The sequence below is a fragment of the Dromiciops gliroides genome, chromosome 3 (genome assembly GCF_019393635.1).
Source record: "Dromiciops gliroides isolate mDroGli1 chromosome 3, mDroGli1.pri, whole genome shotgun sequence".
In the NCBI taxonomy this organism is placed as follows: domain Eukaryota; kingdom Metazoa; phylum Chordata; class Mammalia; order Microbiotheria; family Microbiotheriidae; genus Dromiciops; species Dromiciops gliroides.
In genome coordinates, this window is record NC_057863.1 from 531,491,617 (window position 1) to 531,513,552 (window position 21,936).

General features: G+C 37.6%; 1 long non-coding RNA gene across 6 annotated transcripts in view; it reads right to left on the reverse strand.

Moving 5' to 3' along the window:
- LOC122749839 overlaps positions 1-16,004 on the reverse strand; it is an 82,506-nt gene extending 66,502 nt beyond the window's left edge. For 5 of the 6 annotated variants that reach the window (XR_006355708.1, XR_006355712.1, XR_006355709.1 and 2 more), the window contains exons 1-3: positions 15,848-16,004; positions 15,262-15,312; positions 13,174-13,321 (exon numbers count right to left, since the gene is read on the reverse strand). This is a non-coding gene — a long non-coding RNA (uncharacterized LOC122749839). Of the gene's footprint in view, positions 1-13,173; positions 13,322-15,261; positions 15,313-15,834 lie in introns of all 6 variants that reach the window. The other variant, XR_006355711.1, reaches the window with a different exon arrangement.
- Positions 16,005-21,936: the final 5,932 nt, after the last annotated feature.

Below are 21,936 nucleotides of genomic sequence, written 5' to 3' on the forward strand. Positions count from 1 at the left end.
ATACAACACAAATGGAGTTAATAAAGCCAGGGACAATGAGAAAGGGGATAGACGAATGGAAAAATATGGCCCAAACTCAGATGGTTAGAATCTAAATCTCTAGGGTAAAAAGGCCCCCAGTTACCTCTAATAATCTCTGCTTCCTCAGCTACTCAGAACAGTTTGTGTCTGGAAAAAACTAACCCAAGCCCTAAACTTGTTTCCAGCTCAGCTGGTTTAATGAGCCAGTCTCGTTTCAACAACACAAACTCACCACCACCTAGAATCTGTGGTTCTAAAGAGAATCAGCTTTTCAGTGTCTCCTGGTTAGGTCTGAAGATCCAAAAACCAGCTTCTCTCTCTCTCTCTCTCTCTCTCTCTCTCTCTCTCTCTCTCTCTCTCTCTCTCTCTCTCTGTCTCTCTCTGTCTCTCTCTGTCTCTCTCTGTCTCTCTCTCCCCCTTCCTTCCCCACCCCTCTCTGAGTACTCTCTCCCCCTTCATGCCTCTCTGACAGGAAGGGTGGTTCTATAACCATGCTGAGTCTCCAATTGGTTTGACATACCCCACTAGGCTGTCCCCATTATAATCTGGCCAGGCCCATGTGGTTGTGAGGGAACTCATAGGTGGGGTTAGGCACTTAGTTTGATACTTTGATTCAATAAATGTTCTTTGTATTGTTTGTTCCTATAATCTCTTAAAGTACAAACCCATCTTCTCTTAGGCTTTTAAAGCTTGCATCTTTTCAATCTGACCATGATGAAGCAAAGATGGAGTTATAAAAACACCAAATCACAATTAATTCCTTACAATCCCCATGAAGCATGGCCTTCATGAGGATAAGCAGTTGTATGGGACTTAATGTGAAAAGAACGCTGCTTCCTAGATAGGTAGGATCATTCTCTTGAAGTGATTAAGCTTGCTATCCCCATGGATAGACTGAGCTTAGGACTCTGATTGTACCTCCATTACAGGTAGAAAGTCCCAACTGCATGATTGATGAGAATATCCTAAAGTATCAAGGAGTTAGAATTTGGTCAAATGGAAGAGACTGTCCTTAGCAATCTTCTAACTTTTTTTGATAGTTAACATTCAGTGTGTCAGGGTCTGGTACTAGGCTCTAGACCAGAGGTTCCTAAGGTGAATCCTGGGAACTTTAAAAATATATATATTTCATTTTACAAAAATGTTGTATTTCAATTGTTTCCTTCATAATCCCATATATTTTATCTTATGCATTTAAAAAATTATTCTGAGAGGTCCAGGATGCAAAAAAGTATTAAGAAACCCTAAACTAGGTAATATAGCTTCATTCAAGCATTTGACATAGTCATGATACTATGTACTTATAGATAAATAATATTATGGTTAGGAAAACTTTTAGTTGTTTCAACCAATGATCAACAGCAATCTGCAGGAAAGTCCTTAGTGGCTTGCTAAAGGCTCTGCTCTTGGTGTCAGTTGATTTAATATATTTATAAAATAATTTGTTAAAATGAATGTCACATGCTGATCTAATTTTTCAAATGCTGTAATGCTAAGATGGCTGGGTATCATGTTGTAGGACACATTTAGGATTTTTAAAGTCCTCCACAGGCTGGAACAATGAACTGAATCTAACAAAGTAAAAGTTATTATGGATAAATGTAAAATCTTAAATTTAAATTCCGAGATTTACATTACATTTAAATTGAGAGAGAGAAATTTGTCTGAAAAATATTTAGGTACTTTGATTTACTGAAAATTCAATATGTATCAATAGCATTATGTGGCAATAAAAAAAACTAATGAAAGGCTGTATTAATGAAATTTAGAGGACAGAAAGAGTTAGGTGACAGACTGCCACATAACACTGGGAGTATTATGTGCAGTCCCAAGCAAAATGTTTTAAAGGGTATTAATAAGCACAAATAAATGCATAAGGGGCAGCTAGGTGGCACAGTAGATAAAGCACCAGCCCTGGATTCAAAAGTACCTGAGTTCAAATCCGGCCTCAGACACTTGATGCTTACTAGCTGTGTGACCCTGGCAAGTCACTTAACCCCCATTACCCTGCAAAAACAAAAATAAAACAAAAAACAAATAAATGCAGAAGAGAGTGACCAAGATGGTAAAAATATTCAAAATTATGCTGTCCTCTACATTTAGAAGAACTCTTATGAGGGAGAAGGCATTCAGTGATTCTCTGTAGTCCCAAAGGACAATGTTAGGAAAAATGGGTAGAAGATACAGAGGCAGATATCTGTTCAGTAAAAGGAAGAGTTCTCTAATGATTAAAATTACCCATAAATGCAGTGTGCTGCCTTGTGAGCTACCACATTCCCTGCCACATGAAGTCATAGAACATAGATTTGGAGCCAAAGCAGGCTGGAGAGGCCTTCAGATGGGGAACTAAAGCTCAGAAATTAAATTGCCTTCCCATGGTCACAAAGGTAACAAGTGGCAGAGGCAAAATTTGAAATCAAGTGATCTGACTCCAAAGCCACTACTCTTTCCACTCTATTATCCTGTCAACAGTGTTTTTTAAAAGCTGGCTGACCACTTAGAGATAGTATAGAAGCAAAATGGTGGAGGTTGCACCATACTTGACTAGAGGATGGACTATACGACCTCTGAATTTCTTTTCCACTTCAAGATTCTATGATACTGTGAATCAAGGATGATATAGCTTCACTATTCTATCATAATTCACTGTCTTTTTTCTATATTCTTCAAATCATTGCTGTTTCTATTAGGCTGAAACCTGCTTGAGAGCAGAGGATATGTCTGTTTAATGTTCCTTATATAGCAGTTCGCAAGAAAAAAATGCTTTTTAAACAATGGCGATGTGAATGAGAATGATCAGATCCAGCCAGAAGCAAAGGCAGAGTAGACAGTCGCCTTTATGTTATAATTTGAAGGGCATAAAAAGGTCTCCCTGCCCTAAAATTATTTCCCTACCAGCCCATCACACTTCCTGAAATTCCAATATTAGAGGGTTATTCCTTCTGGTTAAGAAGCATCCTCTTAACAGACTGTTTTCTGATGAAGAAATCAAAACTATCTACTGCCATATGAAAAAAATGCTCTAAATCACTATTGATTAGAGAAATTCAAATTAAAACAACTCTGAGATACCACCTCACACCTATGAGATTGGCTAAAATGACCAAAAAAATAAATGTTGGAGAAGCTGTGGGAAAATTGGAACACTAATGCATTGTTGGTGGAGCTGTGAACTGATCCAACCGTTCTGGAGAGCAATTTGGAACTATGCCCAAAGGGCTATAAAATATGCTACTCTTTGACCCAGCAATACCACTATAAGGTCTTTTTCCCAAGTAGATCATAAAAAAGGGAAAAGGACCCCACATGTACAAAAATATTTATAGTTGCTCTCTTTGTGGTGACAAAAAAATTGGAAATTGAGCAGATGCCCATCAATTGGGGAATGGCTGAACAAGTTGTGATATATGAATGTAATGGAATACTATTGTGCTGTAAGAAATGATGAGCAGGTGGATTTCAGAGAAACCTGGAAGGACTTACATGAACTGATGCTGAGTGAGATGAGCAGAACCAGGAGAACATTGTCCACAGTGTCAACAACATTGTGTGTTGAACAACTGTGATAGACTTGACTCTTCTCAGCAATACAATGGTCCAAGATAGTTCCAAAGGACTCATGATGAAAATGCTCTCCAAAAAAGAACTGTGGAATCTAGATGCAGATTGATCCATACTATTTCTACTTTTTTTGGTTTTCTTTTTTGAGGCTTTTCCCTTTTGTTCTTATTCTTCTTTCACAGCATGACTAATGCAGAAATATGTTTAATGTTATTGTACACACACACATACAAATATATATATTTAAAACCTATATCAGATTGCTTGCTGTCTTGGGGTGAGGGAAGGGAAAGAATGGAGGCAGAAAATTTTAGAACCAGAAATATTATAAAAACAAATGTTGAAAACTATCTCTACATGTAACTAGAAAATAATAAAATACTTTTATAATAAAAAAAGAAGCATCCTGGACAGCTAAGTGACACAGTAGATAAAGCACCAGCCCTGAATTCAGGAGTACCTGAGTTCAAATCCAGCCTCAGACACTTGACCCGTGCTAGCTGTGTGACCCTGGGCAAGTCACTTAATCCCCATTGCCCCACAAAAAAAAAGAAGCATCCTCTTATATAGCAAATACCACTGGGAGATAAATCAGAATTTACCATCACATCTTAGTGCAGATAAACTTAATAAGATCCTTCCCACCACCCCCCCAGCATCAAAGATCATTACACTGAGCAAAGAACAGTCTCTCTCTCTCTCTCTCTCTCTCTCTCTCTCTCTCTCTCTCTCTCTCTCTCTCTCTCTCTCGTCTGTAGGGAAAGAGAAGGGCAGTTTTGGAACACAGGGCACTATCTAGAGAGACTATGAGACAGTAATGAGCTGGTAGATGAGGAGATGAGGAGCTCTGGAAAACTGAAGGACCTCATTTTCTAAATCCTCCTTAGGCACATAGTGGCTTTTATATAATCTGGTGACAAATCCAAAAGCAACTATGACTGTGATCAGGGAAGGACTTTACTATGTCAAGATAATCCCTGTATAGCTTTTCTTCAGAATTATATTAGTAAAATAGAGTTTTGGAAGGCAGGACGGTGTAAAGCAGCATTGCATTTAGTAAGCATTTTTAGGGCCTTTATATGCAAAACACTATATTGGCACTGATGGGACACCAAGTTTAATTAAGATGTGGTCCCTGCCTACATGGATCTTTTATAGTCTAGGAGGGTAATAAAACACATGTACAAATAACTAAGGGAGTATAGTGTGGGATGTGGTGGGAAATTTGGGGATTAATTATTTCATTCGTGAAAAGTACTCTTGGTGTGGAAATTCTCTCCAAGGGTGAAGATTGGCTATTTGTCTTACTGAGCACTGAAAGTTACCCATGGTCACACAGTGTCAGAGGAAGAATTTGAACACAGGACTTTCTGACTCCAATGCCAGTCTTGTACCCCCATGCTGCCTCTCAAAAGGAATTAATAATATCGCATATGTCATTTTAGTTTAAATTACATAATATATATGGATACACACTAAGTACAGTAAAGTGATGTGAAACAAAATGCTATAGAAATATAATGTGTAGAACACTGGGCTAAGAATCAGGATTCCTTAGTTTAAGCTCTACTCTGCCACCTATGCAATAAAGTCTCAACATCTCCTTGGACCGCAGGTTCTACATCTGTAAAATGAAGCACTTGAACCAAATAACTTCTGTGGTCTATGAGTCCTTCAGTGATATGTTTCTAATGAAAAAGTTGTCCAAACTCACTGATTAATTCTAATACATGCCCAAATACAAATTGATTTAAATGAACAATGAGTACAATGTGACTTCAGGAGGCAGGTGAGTCATTGCAGGGAACTGAAGTTTTGAAAAACAAACACGGCTACCCTCTGATTTAGTTAGCCCTAAACTCTTTATTCTCTGATACACATTAACATATCCCAAAAGCATAGGCTCAAATTACATTCCTGTCTATAGAACTGCTTCCAGGGGGAAAAAAGGAAAAAGAACATATTTTTTATGTACAGCATATGTACAACCAGCTGATGGTAACAATGTGTGCAAACGGAGTGACTTAATTTGGCAAGTTTCTAGGAAGCAGTGAGGAAGTTTTTAAGTCAACACCCTGTATTTCACTGTAAAGAGGATTCACCAGAGAAGCTCCTGAGAAATTTAATGTCCTGGAAATCATTTTAATGAAATTCCACGGTGTGGACCTTGACTGGACCTCTCATGGAGGTAAACTTGGGTTCTAGCCCCTTGCTGAGAGTGACTGGAGTTTCCTCCCAAAAAAGTGACTACTAAGAGTAAAGGTGGAAGGCAGAGGAGTGTGGTAGGGAAAATGGACTCTTGGAAATCATTCTTTCTACTTGGTCTCGAAAATTCAAAAGGCTTAGTCCTTTTTCACCATCATTCTTTCCCTTAGGGCTCTATGCTTGAATGTCTCCAAGGAAGGGGAGAGGATTTCTCCCTTCCTACCTCATCTAACAGAAGCAGAAATTGGAAACTTGCAAGAAAACACATGAAGTTTGAGGAGTTATTATTGGCTGCTTTCTTCCTCCTTTCTGAGTATGTCAGAAGTGACAGTTCTTGAGAAAGAATTTTGCTAGGCTTGGGGGTCATATCATGAGTAATCCCAAATTCAAGAGTTCCCAAATTTTAGAGTTTCTGAGGGGGAAAAAGATTTCACACCAGAACTCATAAAGGGAAAAGATTTTCTATATGCACAGTCTCCCTTGAGAGCAGGGGATATCTTACTTTCTTACTGACATTCCCAGGGCATAGTGTTTTCCACATGGTTGGCACTTAATGAATACTTTTTGTCATCATTAGTTCATTCCTCGATAGCATGAGCCTAGGAGAAGAAAGTGGATTGCTAAGAAAGAAGACTGCCAGTAGACTACCCTGACGCTGATGGACTAAAGCTATGGCATGGAAGGTAGAGGGTGTGGAGGAGGGATGGGAAGGAAAGAGGGGAGCAAGAGATCTGGAATTTACTAATTTATCATGCCAGTTATATCAGCCACCCAAACAGTGCCATTCTGAGGTAAATGGCAAGTTCTTGTTAGCAGCTCCCAAATGAGTCTTTTCCTTCTGGGGATTATAGTGGTCTACTGGGTGCTGTATATTTTATATTTATTCATGGGTTCCTGTGAGTTCTTTGCATATTATAAGAATTTTCTTTAATGGGTGAAATATAAGCTATTTTATACCAGATTAACCAGATACACATATTGAACATTGAATAACTATACAATTGAGAATGCTGTTGTATTGGGACAAACATAGACTTAAGTTAAGCATCATTTTGCTTGGATTCACTACAAACGGAAGCAAGAAGTCAAAAGGATAAACTGACCTTTTTCACCCATACTCCCCTGGAGGAAACAGGATCTTTGAGAACCCAGAGACCTTGGGAAGGTCCTAGCGTCTAGCTTCTTAAACTGTGGGTTGCAACTCCATATGGAGTTGCAGAACTGAATGTGAGGGTCATGAAAAATTTGGCAATAGTAAAAGGTTATGTATAACTCTTTTATATACCTATATACCCAGGGTCACATAAAAATTTGTCCAGAAAAAGAGGGTTTCAAGAGGAAAAAGTTTAAGAAGCCCTGCCCTAGACCACAAGTTATATTATTAAGGTTTGAATGAGGTCTTTAAACTTTATGTTATGCCCACAAAGAAATAAAAATGCAGCATGTTACTTTAAGACATAAAGGGCATATCTTCTTGTCATCCACCTAGCCTGTTGCTGAATCTTCTAGACCACCAGACCTAGAGACCTTGCCCTTTGGGACTTAACCCTCTCAGCCCTGGAACTCCTGCTTTTGGATGGTGTGGTACTTCTAAGTGTCACATGGCTCACTAACCCAAGCCATGCAAAACATTCCACCCCAGTCATCTTCATGCCATCTCCAAGTTGTTACCCATGCTATACCCTCGCCTTCCAACCTCCATTCCCAGCTCTGAAATAGTCATCAAATCAATACTTCTATGACTCTTTCAAAGAGTGTGTCACAGTCCACACTCCAGTGGATCCACTTATTATCTTGGGAACTTTCAAACAGAACACTCTCTAACCACTACTTTCTTATATGTATTGTCTCTTCCTTTTAGAATGTAAGCTCCTTGAGGACACTCACTTTTATTTTTATCCCCAGTGATTGGCACATAATAAGCATGTGAAAAATTATTTTTCATTGATCAGTTCATTCATTCATCAGAAGTAGCATAACAGTGAAAGAATGTTGGAGTCAATGATGCTGAGAGAGACAGGAGAAGATAGACAGTGATGATTACAGATAGGAGTGATTACCTCTGCCCAACTCTATCAGCAGTACACCTGGTAATTAAATTTGTAATAGTGGAATGGGGATAAACTGTGCAATAATGACAAGGAGGATGAGGTTATCAATGGCTATGGAAGGGAAGAGAGCATAAATAAGTAGTAGAATGAATGAATTATTGAGTTCATAAGTGGTTCCTCCTAAAACTGTGCTTCTATGAACAATATTTTCAATCCCCCCCCAAAAAAATGAATAGGCTGCCTCATGAGGTAGTTATTGCCCATCTTACTGAATATGTTCAATCAGAGGTTGACCGTGTACTTGACAGAAATGTTGTAGAGGAAATTCAACCTATGAGATCCCTTTTAGTTCTGGAATTCTGTTCTATTGTGTGTTTTGTTATTTTTAACTTTGTTACCCTCTGGTATTTACTACATGTGTGCCTTTAGGCAAATGACCTCATTTTAGTGAGAGGGACATTTTTCTAATCTGCAAAATGAATGAGTTGTACCAGATGCAGGGCTAAACAGTAAAAAGAGTACTAGACTTGGCTTCAGAAGATCTGAGTTCAAATCCCAGCTCTGACATGTATTATCTGTATGAATTTAGATCAGTCACTTAACGTCTCCTTACCTCAGTTTCCCATTATGTAAAAAATTGGGAGTTTGGATTAGATGATCTCTGATACCCTTTCAGTTCTACATTTAGGATACTCTAATATCTAAGATTCTTTCCAGATTGAAATCCTAAGGTCATATGACACTTTTAGTCATAACCTCACTTAAAACAAAAGGAAATGTTGCAAATAATTTCTGAAAGAAAACACTAACCAATAATTCTTTGGTCTCCATCTTGGTCTGCTCATTTGAATAGCAGATAGGGTTGTCCAGGCCCTGCTTCCCGGTAAGCATAGCCTATGCATTCCTATCAGAAACTAAAGGGAACATCATTAACATATCTCAGCCTGTCAGTAGAAGGAAGTTGTGCAGTCAACAGAAATTCATTATCCCCTTGGGCTTATTTGGCCCTTCACTATGCTCTCCTGGCATCTTTGAACTGACTTTTGGCATTTTGGGCATCCATCCCTGGTTATTCATTTAGCATGATGTTCTCAGCCTGTGCTCCTTTCATAACTGTCAGCACCAGTATTCTAGATAATAACTGATAGAAACATTCTGTCCCTCTGTGGCATCTCAACTTTCAACCTTTTCTAGGTCCCTCCTGTCAACTGCTCCCCTACACTGAGGTCTTGCCTCTGCAGGTTGCCATTAACCCCCACCCAAATCCCTGCAACTTGGTGATAGGACATGACAATAATATCTGGTCTTCAGTTTAGCCAACCTGACTCAGAGATTTTTAGAATTGTTATTCAAAGGACTGATCATCTGGCAAGACTTTATGCCTGACAATAAATTCATAGTATCTGATCTTGTGAATAAAGCCATCCTACAGATATTAACCACTGATTGGCAACTGGGTAGGAAGCCACCTAGACTCTCCACACTCCATCTCTTGACTCCAGGCATTTTCACTGTCTTTTCCCCATGCCTAAAACTCTTTCCCTTCTCATCTCTGCCTCTTGGCTTCCCTGGTTTCCTTGAAGTCTCAGGTTAACTTTCTGCTTCTACAAGAAGTCTTTCCCAGTCCTTAACCTTAGTGCCTTCTCTCTGAGAACATCTCCAATTTATTCAGTCTATGTTTTGTTTGTCACTAGTCGTTTGTATATTGTCTCCTCCATTAGAATGTGAGCTCCTTGAGAGCTCCTTTCTTTGCATCTCCCAGTGCCAAGCACAGGGCCAGTACATAGTAAGTACTTAATGAATTCTTTAGTGACTGACTGATGGACTTCTTGATATGCTTGAAGTGTGGACCTATAGATGGCAATGTAACTAAAAATCAATGGTATATCATTTCTAAGCAACTTCACATCAGACACTTCAAGGAAATTGGTCCCTAACTTGGCATTGTTAGAACAAGTGAATGTTCCCCTGTTCCCTTCTCTATAATAGACAGGAATACCCTTGAAACCATTGGGAATCTTCTGCAGTGACTGGAAATATGTTACACTCCAATGCACAGAGTAGAATGAATACTTCTCTAAAACAGTGGACTCTGCTCAGATAATCCTGAAGGTTGTAATCAGTGTATGAAATATACCACATGGTAATGGATTGCACAGGAAAGCACTTTTACATGAAGGTCACCTATAACCTAGTCAAATTGTCTACATGCCAATTTTATGTGTTTCAAGAGCACTGTTTTGAACATAGATTAAGAAACCATCTTCTCAGTGTGAGCAATGGGGGTTCACAAAGCTGTGAAATAGAGAAATGAGATAATGTATATGAAAGCACTTTTAAAAGTATAAAGCACTCTCCAAATGCAAGCGATTATAAATTATTTCAAAGATGGAAAGTGGTGCTAAATGCAGTACAGTGGCTGACTCAATAAAGGCTGTCATGTTTCTTTCCCCTCTTTAAAGTCTTCCCTATCAGCTTTTTTTTCCCTCCCAGCTCTTCTCACTACTGATTTTATTATTGAGCACCTCATATCCTAAGGGCTGAGTCCATGTCTAGAATTATTACCTATCTCATGGAGATACTGACAATGGTAGCTCTTAGTATACCAGAAGCAGCCACATTGTAAGCAGACCAGGCCCAAAATCAAGAATGTTCAAAAGAGAGTGTGAACCATGGTGATCTGTCCTACTGATCTAGCTTAGACCTACATATTTGGCCCTGTGAAACAGAACTCAATCCTCTAAACCAAGAGAAAGGGATTTGGATAGCAGACTTTAAGGTTTTAATATGCATGGACTGTGGAATATGGACTAGTTTATGAACACTAGCAATGGAAAGTCTACTTCTTCTTGCCTATAAGCAGCTCCAGTGTGAGAAGCAGGTTAATTCATTCCTCAGTTATTGGCTGAAGCTAACTGCCTTCCTGCCACAGCTGAACTGTACTGCTTTCTGTGCTGTGCTAACTAGGAGTATTGATAATTGCATTTTATACAATGCCCTGGTCAGACCACATTTTTTAAGAGCAACATTAACAAATTTAAGTGCAATCAGCTTTTAAAAATTGATTTATTTTTCTAATTAATGAAAATCCATCTAGTCTCCCTTTCACGTATCTCACTTTCCACTTAAAAAAATAAAAAACAAAAGCAATGTATGTAAAGTTGAGCAAAACAAATTCCTGCATTTGCCATATCCAAAAACTATGCCTTTGTCTTCACCCTGAACCTGAACCCTAAAAGACAGAGGTCTCTTTTGCCACACACACATTTATACACATGTATACACATGTATACATATGTACATATATACAAACATATATAATTTATTTTTTGAATAAAATTAAATTTACTTACAATAAAAAGGTTAAAAGCATATAATTTACTAATGAAAAAGGACTCTACTCCCCTCTGCCTCTGCCTTCATCAGGATGAAAGACATAAAATATAAAACATTCTCTTTTTTTCTTGTCTTTTGGCACTAATTGCCTTTCTTGTTTTCCCCCACTTAATAGTATTCTTTCCAATTACATGTAAAGATAATTTCCAACATTCATTTTTATAAAATTTTGAGTTCCAAATTTTCCTCCCTAGCTCATTGCCCCCCCTCCCTGAGACAGCAAGCAATGTGATATAGGTTATACATGTACAATCATGTTAAATATATTTCCACATTAGTCATGTTCTGAAAGAATATTCTCCTGGTTGGTTCACTTCACTCAGCATCAGTTAATGTGAGTCCAAGTTTTTCTGAAATCTGCTCATCATTTTTTATAGCACAATGGTATTTCTTTACATTAATATACCATAACTTGTTCAGCCATTCCCCAATTGATAGGCATTTTCTCAATTTCCAATTCTTTGCCAACACAAAAAGAGCTGCTATAAATATTTTTATACATGTGGGTCCTTTCCCCTTTTCTAAGATCTCTTTGGGATACAGACCTAGTAGTGGTATTGCTGGGTCAAAGGGTATGCTCAGTTTTATAGCCCTTTGGGTATAGTTCCAAATTGCTCTTCAGAATGGTTGGATCAGTTTACAACTCCAATAAAATGCATTAGTGTCCCAATTTTCCCACATCTCCAACATCTATCATTTTCCTTTTCCATCATCAATCTTATAGGTATAAGATGTTACCCCAATGTTGCATTGATTTGCATTTCTCTAATCAATAATGATTTAGAGCATTTTTTTTTCATTTGACTATAGATAGCTTTAATTTTTCATCTGAAAACTACCTGTCCCTATCCTTTGACCATTTATCAATTGGGAAATTACTTGTATTCTTATAAATTTGACTTAGTTCTCTATATATTTGAGAAATGAGGCCTTTATCAGAAATAATGGCTTTAAATATTGTTTCCCAGCTTTCTGATTTCCTTGTAATTTTGGTTGCATTGGTTTTGTTTGTGCAAAAACTTTTTTTATTTTAATGCAATCATAATTATCCAGTTTGCATTTCATAATGTTCTTTCTCTCTCTTGTTTAGTCATAAATTCTTCCCTTCTCCATAGATCTGACAAGTAAGCTATTCCTTGCTCTCTTAATTTGCTTATGGCACCACCCTTTATGTATAAAGCAAGTATCCATTTTGACCTTATCTTGGTATACAGTGTGAGATATTGGTCTATGCCAAATTTTTGCCACACTATTTTCCAGTTTCCCCAGCATTTTTTGTATGATATTTTATTTAACCAATAAATAACTTGGATTTCTTCCTCTGAAAAGTGCTTGGTCATATCCTTTGACCATTTTATCAATTACAATATCTTGAAAGTTCCATCTCACACTCATCAGATTAACAACATTTATTTTTTTTAAAAGAAAGAAACAGAAAATGACAAATGCTGGAGAAGCTGTGGGAAAACATGTTCTTTAAAGTAATGTTGGTGGAGCTATGAACTGATCTAGACATTCTGGAGCAATTTGAAAATATGCCTAAAACATTATTAAATTGTTCATACCCTTTGACCCAGAAATACCATTATTAGGTCTTTAAAAGTGATCAAAGAAAGAGGAAAAATATCTATATCAGCTCTTTATAGTTGGGGTAAAGAATTGGAAACTGAGGGTATGCCCATCAATTGGTGAATTACTGAACAAGTTATAGTATAGATGTGATGGAATACATATTATTATACTATAAGAAATGATGAAAGAGATGTTTTAAGAAAAACCTGGCATGACTTGTAGAAACTGATGTAGAGTGAAATGAGCAAAACCAAGAGAATAATTTATGCAATAACAACATTATTGTAAAGGCAAAAATTTTAGAACTTTAATTAATGCAATGGCCAAGTACAATTCCAGAATACTTATGATGAAACATACTACCCACCTCCTGAGAGAAAGGCAATAGACTCAGAGTGAAGATTGAGACACATTTTTGTTTGGTTGTGGCCACTGGGAGAATTTGTTTTGCTTGACTGTACAGACTGTACATTTGTAATGAGATTCTTGTTTTTGTTTATGGAAGTAAGACAAATCTGGGAGAGAGAGAAAATAAATGTTTGTTAATTTAAAAAATATAAGCAGGGGTGGCTAGGTGGCTCAGTGGATAAAGCACCGGCCCTGGAGTCAGGAGCACCTGAGTTCAAATCCAGCCTCAGACACTTAACAGTTATTAGCTGTGTGACCCTGGGCAAGTCACTTAACCCCAATTGCCTCACTTAAAAAAAATTTAAAAAATATAAGCAATTAAAAATGGGAGGGGTGGAGTTGGCTGAGACTTTCCCTGCTATTACCATGAAAAGTAATGGCAAGTCAGGAAGGTAAGCTGTAGACAATTATAGATTTAAAGCTAAAAGTGATCTCAGAAGGCATCTAATGTAATGCTCTCAGTTTACAAATTGGAAAACTGAGTAACAGGAAATTAAGTGACTTGCCTACATCATACGGATAGCAGATCTGAGATTGAAACTCCAATCCCCTCTGACTCCAAATTGTGTTCTTATTTTTCTATTTTTCCTTTGTTCCTTCTCTCAATCATTAAAGACTCAGTTCCTCTACACTAATAAGTACTTATATAAAAGTACTTGCGGGGAGGATATAGGCACTTTGAGTGAAGAAAATAGGGACAGTTACCATCAGAGCTTTAGATAGCAATTATGACTTTAAGAGAGTAATTTGTTTCAGGAGGAGAAAGGAAGAGGGGACACGGGGAAACCATTTCTAGTAGTAGTGGGATGGCAGCGGATGTCTGTACAAGAAATTAACTGGAGTGTGGCTGCAGTGAAGGAAGGAAATGAACTATATCTAGAAACTTCCCATTTTAACTAATTGTGTGGTAATTATTTTTGCCAATTAGGTACAAAGCTCAGTTGTTTTATGCTATAAAAAGAGAGTAAGTATAATTAGACACTCAAAATTTTGGTGGCCTTAAACATTGATCCAATGGCTCCAACCAAGTTTTGGCTCTAGTCACCAGAAACCATTATCAAGCTATACATTGGATGTTATTATTGGTTGTAGCTCAACAATCTAGAACTTCAGAACAGTAAGGTTCACTGTCACTCTCTTTTTGGCTCTTCAACAGAATACTTTCTGGGGGTCACAGTACAGGCATGTTTTTTCCTCCCATTTTTATTGCAGTACTTTTCCCCTACTCATTTAAGTGTAAGTGAAAACGCAGACCCACTTAATGCCATCTCATCTCTGAAGAATGTTCACCCTTTCACATAGATATTTGCTAGCCTATATTTCCTCCAGGTGACAAAGCCAGTATTTACCAGAAAGAAAAAATGAAGTCACATCATTCATTATTGTTTGCCTAACTCCCTGCTGGTCCTAGCCATCCTGCATACAAGTCTATCTTTAAAGCCACTTTAACATGCTCCAAGTGGCTTACACTCAAATTTAAAGAGGCTGTTGCATTTTGCAATAACTAGAAATGTCTCCTCATTTTGGTGCAAAATACCTTGAATTTGTTAACATTCAATACTTGGGGCAAAGCACACCTCCTTAGTTTCCAAATGAATGAAAATGACACATTCATAGCTAGGTTAGCCACAGCAGCTAACTGCCAAGCAATTACTAATGACTCACAGGAAGATAGAGAGGATGTGTAAGCATCAATGAAGGTCACCCATTTTGTCAATAAGCATTGCATGGGAAATATGGTGTCACTATGCAACTACAGAAAATGTACCATCAGAAATCACTGAACCTCTTAAGAATATTTTTTTTTGCTTTCCAGCTGACTGATAAACCTCCTGATTCCAATTTTAGAGACACTCTAGTGGAGACACTGAGACTGCTGATATTGAAAAATGTCTAGATTGGCCACGTTGCCTTGTCATGTACAAGATTGCTGATCCATTGTGAAATGGCAATTAGATTGCTTTGCTAGGAGCACTCATTTTAAAACATTCTAGCAAGCGAACCACAAACATTCCCACAATGACAAAAATAGAGTCAGGATACTTACATACATATATGTGTGTTCGAATGCCTAAGCATTAAGAGTACCTCGAGAAATCTAAAAATAAATAAAATATTTAGTGTGCTGTTCCTCCCTTATTAAATATTTTATTGTGATTGTTTGGGTTATTAATATTATCTACCTTTCAGTGCTATACTCCTGACATATCTGTAGTATAGCCAAGTTTTTGAGGTCAAGTTATTTTACCATACATAAGCTTTTTCTAGCAACATTTTTTATACATAAAAAGTTATTCACTGTCTTTGGTGCCACAAACAAGCCCATTTTATATTTCAATGATATGGCATGTATAAATTCAATACAAAAAATAATTAAAAGGGAGCAAGAACCCTTCTAATTTGACATTCTACTTAAGTAAAGGGATCTGATGACCTTGCTTCCCTTTTTAACATGGATCTCTCAGTAATTTGACAAAGAACAGTGCATTCTGAGAAGGAAATGAACATAGCAGTGGGAGATTTGGATCTTAACAATGTATACTCATTGTACAAGCTAGAATCATTAACTCTTGGAACTTGAAGAGACCTGGCATCCTTATAAAAAAAATAATAATAATACCTAAGAATTCTACCTCAGAGTCAGAGAATGAAGGCTGTCTTCAGAAGATCAAGGGGACTTGAGGCAGTAATGACTTCACAGGAACTAGTCACCATGGCAGCACTGATGATTAGCCCAAAGTTATTCCTAATTTGAATCCCAGGACCTGCTTTTCAAAAGCTGGTGCCTATGCACTGGTACAAAGTACCAGTGTGCCATGTGCCAATACAGGACAGCACTTGCTTCCTGGTTCCAAAGTCCTCTGGAGACCACACTATTGGTTTTGGCCACCTCTTACCCCATACTGGCTGTGTCCCCTCATGATATTTAGTCTATGGCACTGTGGGAGCACCTCCTACTTTACATGGGACAAACATTCTCTGTATCCCACCCATTTCCTTTATATCTCTCTTGCAACTTTCCTGACAGAACACACTGCCTTGTGAAAAAGGATACCTGGTTAAATTGCTCCCAAACCATCCCACCCTTCTCTTAAGAAGGCAACATTCTGGCTGAAAAGTTATGCAGAAGTATGAGATTTTCTAATGTAGACAGTGTTTAGAGGAGAGCAGCCAGTATGCCAAAGAGCATTGAACTCAAATGTCCTATGAGGTTCAGTTGAATGAACAACCAATATTTAACCTGGATCATGGTATCATATATTTGGACTATGTGTAATTTAAGATTCTAAATGTGGGTTCTAATCTGTTCCTCCAGTTTTGGGGTAAACTGACTAAAATCACTGATAAAAATGAGTTTAGGTTTTTAAGGGTTTATTGAAAGGTAGAAAGAGAAAGATTGAGAACAGAATTCCAACAGCATGGCAATCCTATCTTTCCTCAATTTTCCTGTGACTTCCTCTGCTGCCCCCACCACCACCATAAAGTCAGGAACCAAAAAAAGAGAGCCCTCTCCGCGCAGGCCCTCCTTCCTCCTTCCTCCTTCCTCCTTCCTGTCCCCTCCCAGAAAATGGGAGGCTCCTCAAGTTGACTGGCTTGTAGCCTTGGTGGACAGTACCCATGCGCAAATGTTACTTCCTGATGCCAAGGAAAAGCCACATGGCCTTGCCCTCTGAGGCATTCTACTCATAGTGGACCTTTCCTATAGTAAGTCTCCAGTAGGTGGCATCATTCCAATCATTACAGTTCCCCGTTTTGTGTCATTTGAAAAACGAATGCGTTTGCTCAATGAAACAACCAAAAATAATATCCTATGCTAGCTAACAATATGTAAATAACAATATAGAAAAGAGAGAGAGGAAAGTTTTGTCCAGAGGGGCAGTCCCTCACGAACTGCGCTTTGACATAGGTCTTGCAAAGGGAGGGCCTCTGCAGAGATTACATATTACAGATGGTGTATATTATAACAGAAACAGAAAACAAAATCAACAGAACAAAACTATTCATATAAAGTCTCTGAGTTCTCTTGTCTTCTTGGGGTGCTAAGATGTCATCAGGAGGAAACTGGACTCTGGTCTGGAAAACTGGGCTCTGGACTCTGGGCTCTGATCTGGATAACTGGATTCTGGACTCTGGTCTGGAAAGTTGGATTCTCTTCTTTAACTGTTTGAATTGCTGGATTTTTACTAAAACTTAGCATAGCGTTGTCAATGATCAAATTAATAAACTCCATTACATTCCCTTTGCTGGTGTGAAGAGAAAAAGGGAGCTGGGCGCTCTGTCTCTCTCTCTTTTCCTGGGGACACTGATGGAAAAGGGAGCTAGAAATGCACTCTCCCTTTAATAGATAGGAATCTAGGCCTTTTCTTCTCTCTTTACCAAATTCTTATTCTCCTTAATAAATGCTTAAAAGTCTAACTCATGCTAAAGCTTATAATTTGTTGGCAACCACTCATTAGATATTTTAGACAGTTTAGCTAGAATTTTAGCCCTTAACAACTAGAAAGGAAACTTGAGAATCATATAGTTTACCACCCCTACTCATTTTTACAAATGAGGAAACTGAGGCTTTGAGGAGTCAAATCACTTGCCCAAGGTCACATAAATAGTAAATGACAGAGATGGAGTTTTTAACTCAGATCCACTGAATCTAAATTCATTCCTCTTTATTTAGGGTCAATACAATAGCAGTCTTCAAGTGGTTGAAAGGTTGTAGGTTGTCACCTGGAATTAGTCTGGCTCTGTTTGGGCCCCAGATGGCATAAATAGGTGCAATGGGTAGAAAATAATGGAAAAAGGTTAATGGAGGCCAACTATAAGAAAAAGTGCTAATAATTATCCAAAAGTGTGATGGATTGCCTCAGGAGATTTCGTACTAAAAGTCTTCAAAGACCAGATAGCCTCTTGTCAAGGATGATATAGAAGATATTCTTATTGAGCTATGGGTTGGATGGCTTCCCAGTATGTGATTCTATAATCAATAACATTAAAGAATTGGTCCTTCCATGCATCCAAAAGAAGATAAATCACAATGTGAAATCATTTCCTTATCATCTTAGAAGAGAGTGAGAAGTGTTGATATCTACCATTAATTAGAGAAATGCAAATTAAAACGACTCTAAGGTACCACCTCACACTTATACGATTGGCTAATATGACAGAAAAGGGAAATGATAAATGTTAGAGAAGATGTGGGAAAATTGGGACACTAATGCATTTTTGGTGGAGTTGTGAACTGATCCAACCATTCTGAAGAGCAATTTGGAACTATGCCCAAAGGGCTACAAAATGGTGCATACATACCCTTTGACCCAGCAATATCACTACTAGGTCTGTATCCCCAAGAGATCATAAAAAAGGAGAAAGCATCCTAATGTATAAAAATATTTATGGTACCTCTTTTTGTGGTGGCAAAGAATTGGACATTGAGGGGATGCCCATCAATAGTGGAATGGCTGAACAAGTTATAGTATATGAATGTAATGGAATACTATTGTGCTATAAGAGATAATGAGCAGGCAGATTTCAGAAAAACCTAGACTTACTTGAACTAATGCTGAGTGAAGTGAGCAGAACCAGAACATTATACATACTAACAGTAACATTGAGGAATCATCAAGTATAATAGACTTAGCTCTTCTTGGCAATATAATGATCCAAGACAATTGCAAAAGACTCAAGATGGAAAATGCTATCCACATCCAGAGAAAAGAACTATGGAGTCTGAATGTAGATTGAAGCATATTATTTTCACTTTTTTGGTTTCTGTTTCTCATGATTTTTCCCTTTTGTTCTGATTCTTCTTTTACAACATGACTGATATGGAAATATATTTATCTTGATTGCATATGTAAAACCTATATCATATTTCTTGTCTTAGGGAAGGGGAGGGGAAAGAGGTAGGGAGAAAAAATTGAAACTGAAAATCTGATTAAAAATGAATTGAAAACTATCTTTACATGTGATTAGAAAAATAAAATACTATTTACAAAAGTTAAAAAATAGAATGCAAAAAGAAGTGTTGATACCTACTAATTGAAACAGTATCTAAACAAGGTGTTGAGGCAACTATACATCAGATTCATTTTCTCTTTCAATCTGAAGAAAACATTGCTTGTGATCTGAGTGATTCATTTTATTTATTTACAATAATTGCAGTCACTGGACAATTGCTCACCTCTTCATTTCATCATTCTTGTGTTGACATTTCCTATGTAGTGGAGCAGCATGGTTGATTGTTCTGTCTCCTTAGCCTCTTTTTGTTTGATGTTCTACTATTCTACTCCATTATAAAACTGCTTTCCCTTATTTTCCATTAAACTTATTTTCTGATTTCCCTGCTAGCTATCTCTATGCCTTCCTCTTTTTCTTCCTCCTCATAATGGGCATCTTTCCAAGACTCAGTTATTGGCTCTCTGCTTTTTTTGCTTGTACTCTCTCCCTCTGAAAACTAATCCACTCATGATTTCAACAATCACCTATGTGCCTATTTATCTCATCTTACCTGAAATCTAATCCTGTGTTTTACACTCTCTTTGGAAATTAGATAATTTTTGAGTTTCAAGGAACCTTAGAAATCATGAAGTGCCCCTAACTTCCCATTTTACAGATGAGAAAACCAAAACCCAGGGAGTGAACATAACTGACCTCAAATTACATAACTAGTAAGAGGCAAAACTATGTCTTCACCACTTTTTTTTTAAAAAGAACAGTCATAAGCTGGAGAACAACCAGAGGAGGAAAACCAGGGTGACTAAAGAAAGCCTTGAAATCAAAATATTTGAGAATCAGATGAAGGAACTGAGGATGTTTTAGCCTGGAAAAGAGAAGATGCAAGAAAATGGAGTGGCTTTCTTCAGGTATTTGAGGAACTTGTCCTAGAGGGGAGAGTATAAAGACTTATTCTGCTTGGCCCTAGAGCAGTATCAGAAGCAAGGAGTGGAAACTGCAAAGACAGGAATGTAGGCTTGATATGAACAATAATTTCCTAAAAATTAGAACTAAACAAAAGTGGGAAAGGAGTCCTTAATCAGTGATGGGCTCTCAAGGATGAACGTCTTCAAAGAGTCATAAGACCACTTATTGAGGATATTGTGAAGGGGATTCTTGTTCAGGTGTGGGTTAGACTAGATGTCTGAAGATTCCATAATCCTGTGACTCCAAATCCAATAATCTTTCAATTATTCTATGCTCTCTCCACTTATAATTGCCATCTTCTCAAGCTAACTGTATCCCATATTGAGTTTATTTTTGTTGTTTCTATACCTAACTCTATTCCCAGTTTCTCCAATTCTGTAAATGGAACCACCATTCTTATACTTACTCTAGATCAAAACCTAAGAGCTATATTCGACTCCTCTCAGCCCTTCATTCTCAGTGTCCATCTGTATCTTCATGACACACTAACAAATCTATGAATTCATATGGCCTGGCTTCAATCTTGAAAGCTTCTCAAGAATTATATCTCTGCCTCCAGATATATGGCAATATATGGCATCTGTCCTACTGATCTTTTGCTATTTCATCCCTACCCAGATTTTCTCTTAGAACATTATATATTGGCTTATGTTGCTCCAAAGGCCATTAGCTCATATGTAAGTATTTAGGTTAATAGAACTTAAAAAAGAGGATAGATATTTATTTAACACTATAGAAAACACAAAGAATTCATGCCCAAGCCTGTAAATAGTCAATAACAGCTCTCCTTCCTTTCCAGGGGGCTTCTGCTTTTACCAGGAGCCTATATGGTTTTTCTGACTTGTAATTCTACCTTGGTTTCAAACAAACATATACATGTATGTACAGGTACAGGTACACATACACACACAGAGGAAAAAAAATCAGAGTTTCTAGAAAGTCTAGCAACTCTCACTTCTTGTGGGTATCACCTTCCTTGGGTATGTGTATGTGTGTGTATAAAAATATAATATATAAAATATAAATATTAAATTTATTAAATATAATATAAAACAAATATATGGGTATATATTAAATACAACATAAAATATGTACATACACATATGCCATATGTATGTGTAAATATTTTTTTATATTTACATATTTCTAGGTGTATCTCCCTCTGACTCCAGAGGAGAAAGCTCAAGGTTTAGAGTGAAGTAATTCTCCCAGTGACAGGGAGAATCTACCTTTAGTGGAGATCTTACCTACTTACATGACTCAGTGTCAGTGAACAGATAGGTCTAGGTTGCAACATTATGAAATGTCTTCCTTCTGATACTGGCCCTTCTTCCTGTTCATGCTTCCATCTAATGACAACTCCTTTCTTTCCAAATCTCCAATCCCCTAGTCTGCCTGTGGGCAAGGCTATTGGGTCTCCATCTGGGGCACATTTTTCTTCTTCTTCTGAAGAGTGACATGGTTGCATTTCAAATCTTTATGTGTTTGTCTATCTCCAATTTCCTTTTGATCTGTTCTCTCTCTGATACCAACTCCACAATGTGCATGATTCCCTAGAGGAACAAAATGTTTCTTTCCAAAGACTAGAGTCCTATCTGGCTGTATCCTCTCCTCCTTTTGTAGTACTTCTCTTTTAAAGGTCGAGCACAAGAGGTATGCAAACTTAAATCTTTGGTAGAGCCAAAGCCTCAGGAGGAAATTAAAAGGAGGAAAATTTACACACACCTTGTCAAGGGATTTCATACCGAATCAAGGAGATGCCAGAGGGAAAAGAATTGTCCTCTTTAAACATACTTAGGCATATCTG